Source organism: Thamnophis sirtalis, unplaced genomic scaffold, assembly GCF_051295495.1.
Source record: "Thamnophis sirtalis isolate CommonGarterSnake01/CBP01778 unplaced genomic scaffold, rThaSir2_p1.2 scaffold_8, whole genome shotgun sequence".
NCBI lineage: Eukaryota > Metazoa > Chordata > Lepidosauria > Squamata > Natricidae > Thamnophis > Thamnophis sirtalis.
This window is the reverse complement of record NW_028261388.1, coordinates 4,742,325-4,748,939: the sequence shown is the minus strand read 5'-3', so window position 1 is coordinate 4,748,939 and position 6,615 is coordinate 4,742,325.

Below are 6,615 nucleotides of genomic sequence, written 5' to 3'. Positions count from 1 at the left end.
GCGCTGGGCAACTGACTCATATTCATGACGTGTCCTGGGGTTGTGCAATTCCCTTTTGCGACCATCTGACAAGCAAAGACAGTAGGGAAGCCAGATTCACTTAACAACAATGTTACTGACTTAACAGGTGCAATGGTTCACTTAACGACTGTGGCAAGGAAGGTTACAAAATGGGGGGAAACTGACTTAACAACAGGGGCGGGATTGAAAAATTTTAGCAACCAGTTCTCGGCCCTGAGTTCCTGGGTGGGCATGGCCATGGGGGCATGGCCTACTTGCCCTCCTGCACCATGGGGGGGGGGGATTTTCACCCTCCCCAGGCTCCAGAGGGTTTGTTTGAGGCTCCGGGAGGGCAAAAATGGCCTCCCCCGGGCTCCGGAGGCCAGAAACGCGCCCATTTCTGGACTTCCAGAACTTCCAGGAGGCCCGTTTTTCACCCTCCCGGAGCCTGTAGGCGTGCCCTGCACTTACCGGGTATGATTAACGGGCTTCTTGGAGACACCTGAGAAGGGCGTGGCCAGCCAGTCCTTCCAAGTACCAATTCGGCGAACCAGATGCAAAATTAGCTTACCCGAACCAGTCCGAACCAGCTGAATCCCACTCATGCTTAACAAGTGTCTCACTTAGCAGCAGAAATTTGGGGGTTCATCTGTGGTTGTAAGTCAAGGGCTACCTGTATTGAACTGTAAAGGTGACCGCGGGAAAACTGTAGTGAAATTTCAGATTGGCAAGATTTTGTGAAGATTCTGTACCTGTAGTTTTCCAACGAGACATAATAAACTCATCTGTCCATGTTTCCTGTCTGGTCTACCTGGTGAGGCTGACATTAATCTTCCAAATCCCATGAAAAGGAAAACCTGCTCCATTCTACCATCTGTCCAGACTTTGAAAGGAGCTGATGATGGAAAGGCACCAGAGAAAGGAAACAGGTCCGTAATTAAGAATCCTACACTTTCCCGTTCTTTTCTACTAAAAAGTATTCTCCACGGGGATCCCAGTCTATCAGCCAGAATATTTGTAAAAAGCAGACTTCAGAATACCTAAAACACAAGGGGAGGGGAGGGAGAATGGAAGGAAGAAAGGAAGAAAGGGACGGGAAGATAAGGAAAGGAAGGAAAGGGAGGGGAAGGAGGGAGGAAGGGGAAAAAGAAAGGGAAAGGAAGGGAAGGTAGAAAGGAGGGGGGAAGGGAAGAGGAGGGGATGGAAGGAGTGGAGAAAGTATAGGAAGAAAGTAAATAAAGAATGGGAAGGTAGAAAGAAAAGGTAGAAAGAAAGGGACGGAAGGGGAAGGGAAGGAGAGGAGAAAGTAAAGGAAGAAAGTCGATCCGAAAGGTCAACAATTCCACGGTTCGAATCCCTAGCGCTGCATAACGGAGGGAGCTCCCGTGACTTGTCCCAGCTTCTGCCAACCTAGCAGTTCGAAAACAGGTAAAAAATGCCAGTAGAAAAATAGGAACCACCTTTGGTGGGAAGGGAACAGCGTTCCATGCGCCTTCAGTGTTGAGTCATGCCAGCCACATGACCACGGAGACGTCTTCGGACAGCGCTGGCTCTTCAGCTTTGAAACGGAGAGGAGCACCACCCCCTAGAGTCGGGAACGAGTAGCACATACCTGCAAAGGGAACCTTTACCTTTACCTATTTATATATATATCACGGATTTTTTTCTAAAATGTCCATAAAACGTAATCAGAACCGGCTTCGCTTTAGAAAAATACAAGGGAAGTCAATGAAGGTGTCGTGTTTCTGCAGCAATTCTCCAAAGAGAAGAGATGGCTGGGAAAATATCATCTTACAAATATGAGGAGGAAAGGTTTAGAAAAACACACAAACCCACTCCGGAGATAAAGTTTCTTTTTTTTTTGCACAAAACAGAGTTGTTCTTTTATTGTGTAACACTGCCATCTTTTGGAGATTGGTATGTTGCCTCTGAAAGATGAAGGGCATTCTTCAAAAACAGAATCGATATCCTGTACATAAAAATGGCTGTGTGTGTGTGTGTGTGTGTGTGTGTGTGTGTGTGTGTGTGTGTGTGTTTTCCAGCATAACTCTAGAACACCTCTAGCAATTTCAACCAAAGTTGGTACACAGATGACTTACTCTCTGGAAACAAATACTGTGGGGGTAAGACATCCCTAACGCCCCTCGGGGTGTGTGTTCTGTTAAGATACAGCCTGGTGTGCCTTTAAATGGCTTCTACCGTACTGCCGTAAAATGGCTGCTACTGTACAACGCAGTGGAGTCGCCATGGTAACGGCTTCCCAGCACTCCACAAGGGCGCTCCCTCTGGTAAGGGGGAAAATCCAACATTAGAAATTACGATTGGTCCAGGATTATTTTTGAGGACAAATCTATGGATTAGGATAAATAAATACCCGGGCAACACCGGGTTATCAGCTCGTATAGGATAACAGAGTTTGAAGAGACCTTGGAGGTCTTCTAGTCCTACCCCCCTCCCCTGTTCAAACAGGAGTCCCTAGTTCAGACAAATGATTGTTCAGTCTCTTTTTGAAAGCTTCCAGTGATGGAGGGCCCATAACTTCTGAAGGCAACCTGTTCCACGGGTTGATTGCTATCGCCGTGAGGAAATTTCTCCTCGGTTCTAGGTTGCTTCTCTCCTTGGTTAGTTTCCATCCATTGTTTCTTGTTTTGTCTTTTGGTGCTTTGGAAAATATTTTGACCCCCCTCGTCTTTGTAGTAGCCCCCCCGGGAGTCAACCTATTCTCCAAAGCACCTGAGGGCAGGTCAAGAAGCAATGGATGGAAACTAATCAAGGAGAGAAGCCACTTAGGAGAACTTTCCTGACAGAGAGAACAAATTAACCAGTGGAACAACTTGCCTCCAGAAGTTGTGAATGTTCCAACACTGGAAAGTTTTTTAAGAAGAGACTCGACTACCGTTTGTCTGAAATAGTATAAACCTCATTTTCTTGTGTGTGTGTGGGGGGGGGGGTTAGTTTATTTTTCTGACTTCTGTTTTCTTCGATGTTCCTCTTTCGGTCTTTTCATTCTTGGGCCTCACATGATAGAAGAGAGAAAATAGAATCATGGGACTGGAAAGGGACCTTGGAGGTCTTCTAATCCAACCCCCTTGCTGAAGACGGAGGTCCTTTTACTATCCAGGTCAAATGATGGTCCAGTCTATTTTTGAAAAACTCCACTGATGGAACACCCAGAAAACAAAGCTATTCCATTTATTAATTATTATCAGAGAATTTCTCCTTCCTTGTAGACTGGATCGCTCTTTGATAAACTTCCCCCCACCATAACTTCTTGTCCTGCCCTCCCTCAGGTTTGAGGGGGGGGAATGGGCACCCCCTTCCCTGTGTTGAAAGAAATGTCCTTTTGGGTTCGGCTCCAAGTGGGGAAAAAGACCCTGGAGACATGGAGGCTGCTTGGAAAGATGGTTTATTGTTGGACAGGACCACATGGCTTGAGCCCTGAACAGAAAAGGTGATCGCATGCTTCAATGTTGGTGGAGAAGAAGAGAAGGGCTGAGGGAGGGGCTTGCTAGGCTTTTTATACCCTGCTTAGTCCCACCTCTCTGTTTCCTGTTCCTGTGTAAGAAATGTATTCTGACTGGTTATCAGACTCCCGTGGTGCCATGCAGGGGGCTACTCTCTAGGCTGTGATGAGTTCTCAGTTGCCTTGTGGTCAGTTGAGTAATATCCCTTCCCCCTACAGCTGCAGTGAGGAGAAGTCTTTATTATGTAAAGTGGGCTAGCCAGGCCATCTTAATGGCCCATTAGCTGGGGATGGGCAGAAAGCTATAGGCAGCTACTCTGTCTTTTAAAACATGTTTCTTTTCACATCCAGAGAAATATTCTGCCTTTTCAATATTTCCTAGGATATTTCATTTTTCTGGGAGAGGGCTGGATGATAACTTCCCACACCTGTCGCAACCCTTCAAATGTTGAGAAATGGCCGGTATTATGTCTTCCCCTAAGCCTTCTCTTTGTTAGAATAAACATTCCTAGTTCCCTTAGCAGGTTCATCGCATGGTTTAGTCCCGTTCCCCAAATCAGATTAACAGAGTTGGAAGGGACCTTGGAGGTCATCTAGTCCAACCCCCCAGGGCCCAAGCAGGAGACCCCACACCATTTCTGACAGATGGCAGTCCAGTCTCTTCTTGAAAGCCTCCAATGATGAAGCTCCCACAACTTCCGAAGGCAACTTCTGTTCCACGGGTTGATGGTTCTCCCTGTCAGAAAATTCCTCCTTATTTCTAGGTTGACGTTTCCATCCATTATTCCTTGTCTGGCCTTAGGGTGCTTTGGAAAATAGCTTGACCCCCTGCTCCTCTCTGTGGCAACCCCTCAAATATTAGAAAAATGCTCTCATGTCCCCCCTGGTCCTTCTCTTCCCTAGACTAGCCAGGCCCAGTTCCTGCAACCGTTCATCGTATGTTTTAGCCTCCAGTCCCCTAATCATCTTGGTTGCTCTTCTCTGCACCCTTTCTAAAGTCTCCACATCTTTTTTTTTTAATAGTGTGGTGACCAAAACTGGATGCAGTATTTCTAGGTGTGGCCTTATCACCTGTGGGAAGTTATCACCCAGCCCTCTCCCAGAAAAATGAAATATCCTAGGAAATATTGAAAAGGCAGAATATTTCTCTGGATGTGAAAAGAGACATGTTTCAAAAGACAGAATAGTTGCCTATGGCTTCCTGCCCATCCCCAGCTAATGGGCCATTAAGATGGCCAGGCTAGCCCACTTTACATAACAAAGACTTCTCCTCACTGCAGCTGTAGGGGGAAGGGATATTACTCAACTGACCACAAGGCAACTGAGAACTCATCACAGCCTAGAGAGTAGCCCCCTGCATGGCACCACGGGAGTCTGACAACCAATCAGAATACATTTCTTACACAGGAACAGGAAACAGAGAGGTGGGACTAAACAGGGTATAAAAAGCCTAGCAAGCCCCTCCTTCAGCCCTTCTCTTCTTCTCCACCAACATTGAAGCATGTGATCACCTTTTCTGTACAGGGCTCAAGCCATGTGGTCCTGTCCAACAATAAACCATCTTTCCAAGCAGCCTCCATGTCTCCAGTGTCTTTTTCCCCACTTGGAGCCGAACCCAAAAGGACATTTCTTTCAACACACCTTTCTTGCTCTTCTCTGTAACTCTTTCTAGCAAGCCTGTGCCTTGTTTCAATCTTCAGAAGGGCAGATACCTGGAGGCCAACACAGGTTTGCAGAAAGCTCAAAGGAACGCAGGCTTTAGAAGCAAGAACCCTGTAGCTAATCTCTATTTTGCTAGGGTTGAAAAATCTTTCATCGGAAACTGTATTGTCGGTTGACCAGGATTAAGGGAACCCTGGAGAGGAGGGGATTAGTAGCCAATTGCCAACATGTTCCCACTAAGGAGCTTAAAGCTTCTAAATGCCTATCTCTTCCCCACCCCAAAAAAAATAAAATCCAGGGTATACAAACTGTTGGCTTTGATTAGCATACTAATTTAAATCTCCATGCATTTTAACCATCTGTTTCCTTCGGAAAGAATGCCAGGCTTGGCTTCTCTTTGACATTCAAAAAAAATTCCAGGATTACTTTCCCAGTTATTTGTGGTTATTAGTTGTGAAGTCGTGTCTGACCCATCGCGACCCCATGGACAACGTTCCTCCAGGCCTTCCTGTCCTCTACCATCCTCTGGAGTCCATTGAAGCTCACGCCGACTGATTTGGTGACTCCATCCAGCCACCTCCTTCTCTGTCGTCCCCTTCTTCTTTTGCCCTCCATCGTTCCCAGCATGAGGCTCTTCTCCAGGGAGTCCTTCTTCCTTCTCATTAGGTGGCCAAAGTCTTTGAGTTTCCTCTTCAGGATCTGGCCTTCTAAAAAGCAGCCAGGGTTGATCTCCTCTAGGACTGACTGGTTGGATGGCCTTGCAGTCCAAGGGACTCAATGCAGGAGTCTTCTCCAGCACCAGAGTTCAAAGTTCTCCATTCTTTGGCGCTCAGCCTTCCTTATGGTCCAAACTTCACAGCCATCCATTGCAAGTGGGAAAACCACAGCCTTGACTAGACGCACTTTTGATTGGCAGGGTGATGTCTCTGCTTTTTAGGATGCTGTCTAGATTTGCCATAGATTTCCTCCCCAGGAGCAAGCGTCTTTTAATTTCTTAGCTGCAGTCCCCATCTGCAGTGATCTTGGAGACCCAGGAAAGTAAAATCTGTCACTACCTCCATTTCTTCCCCATCTATTTGCCAGGAATTGAGAGGGCCAGATGCCATGATCTTAGTTTTCTTAAAGTTGAGTTTTAAGCCAACTTTTGCACTTTCCTCCTTCAAGCTATACATTAGGTTCATCTTCATATATACACCCAATCCTTATTGCTAACTGAACAACTGCAGTGATTCACTTAACAGCTGTGGCAAGAAATGTCGTAAAAAGGATGAAAATTCACAACAACTGTCTCACTTAGCGATATAAAATTTTGGGCTCATTTGTGGTTGCAAGTCGAGGAATTATCTGCACTTCATTGTCACAACAGGTGGAGCAAAATCTTTGTGGGGATTTCTTTCTATTATTATCATTGCTGTATATAATAACGTTTTTATAAATAATTGTGCGACCATGCCGGCTTGAGTTATTTATAAAAATTATAAAGGTGAGAT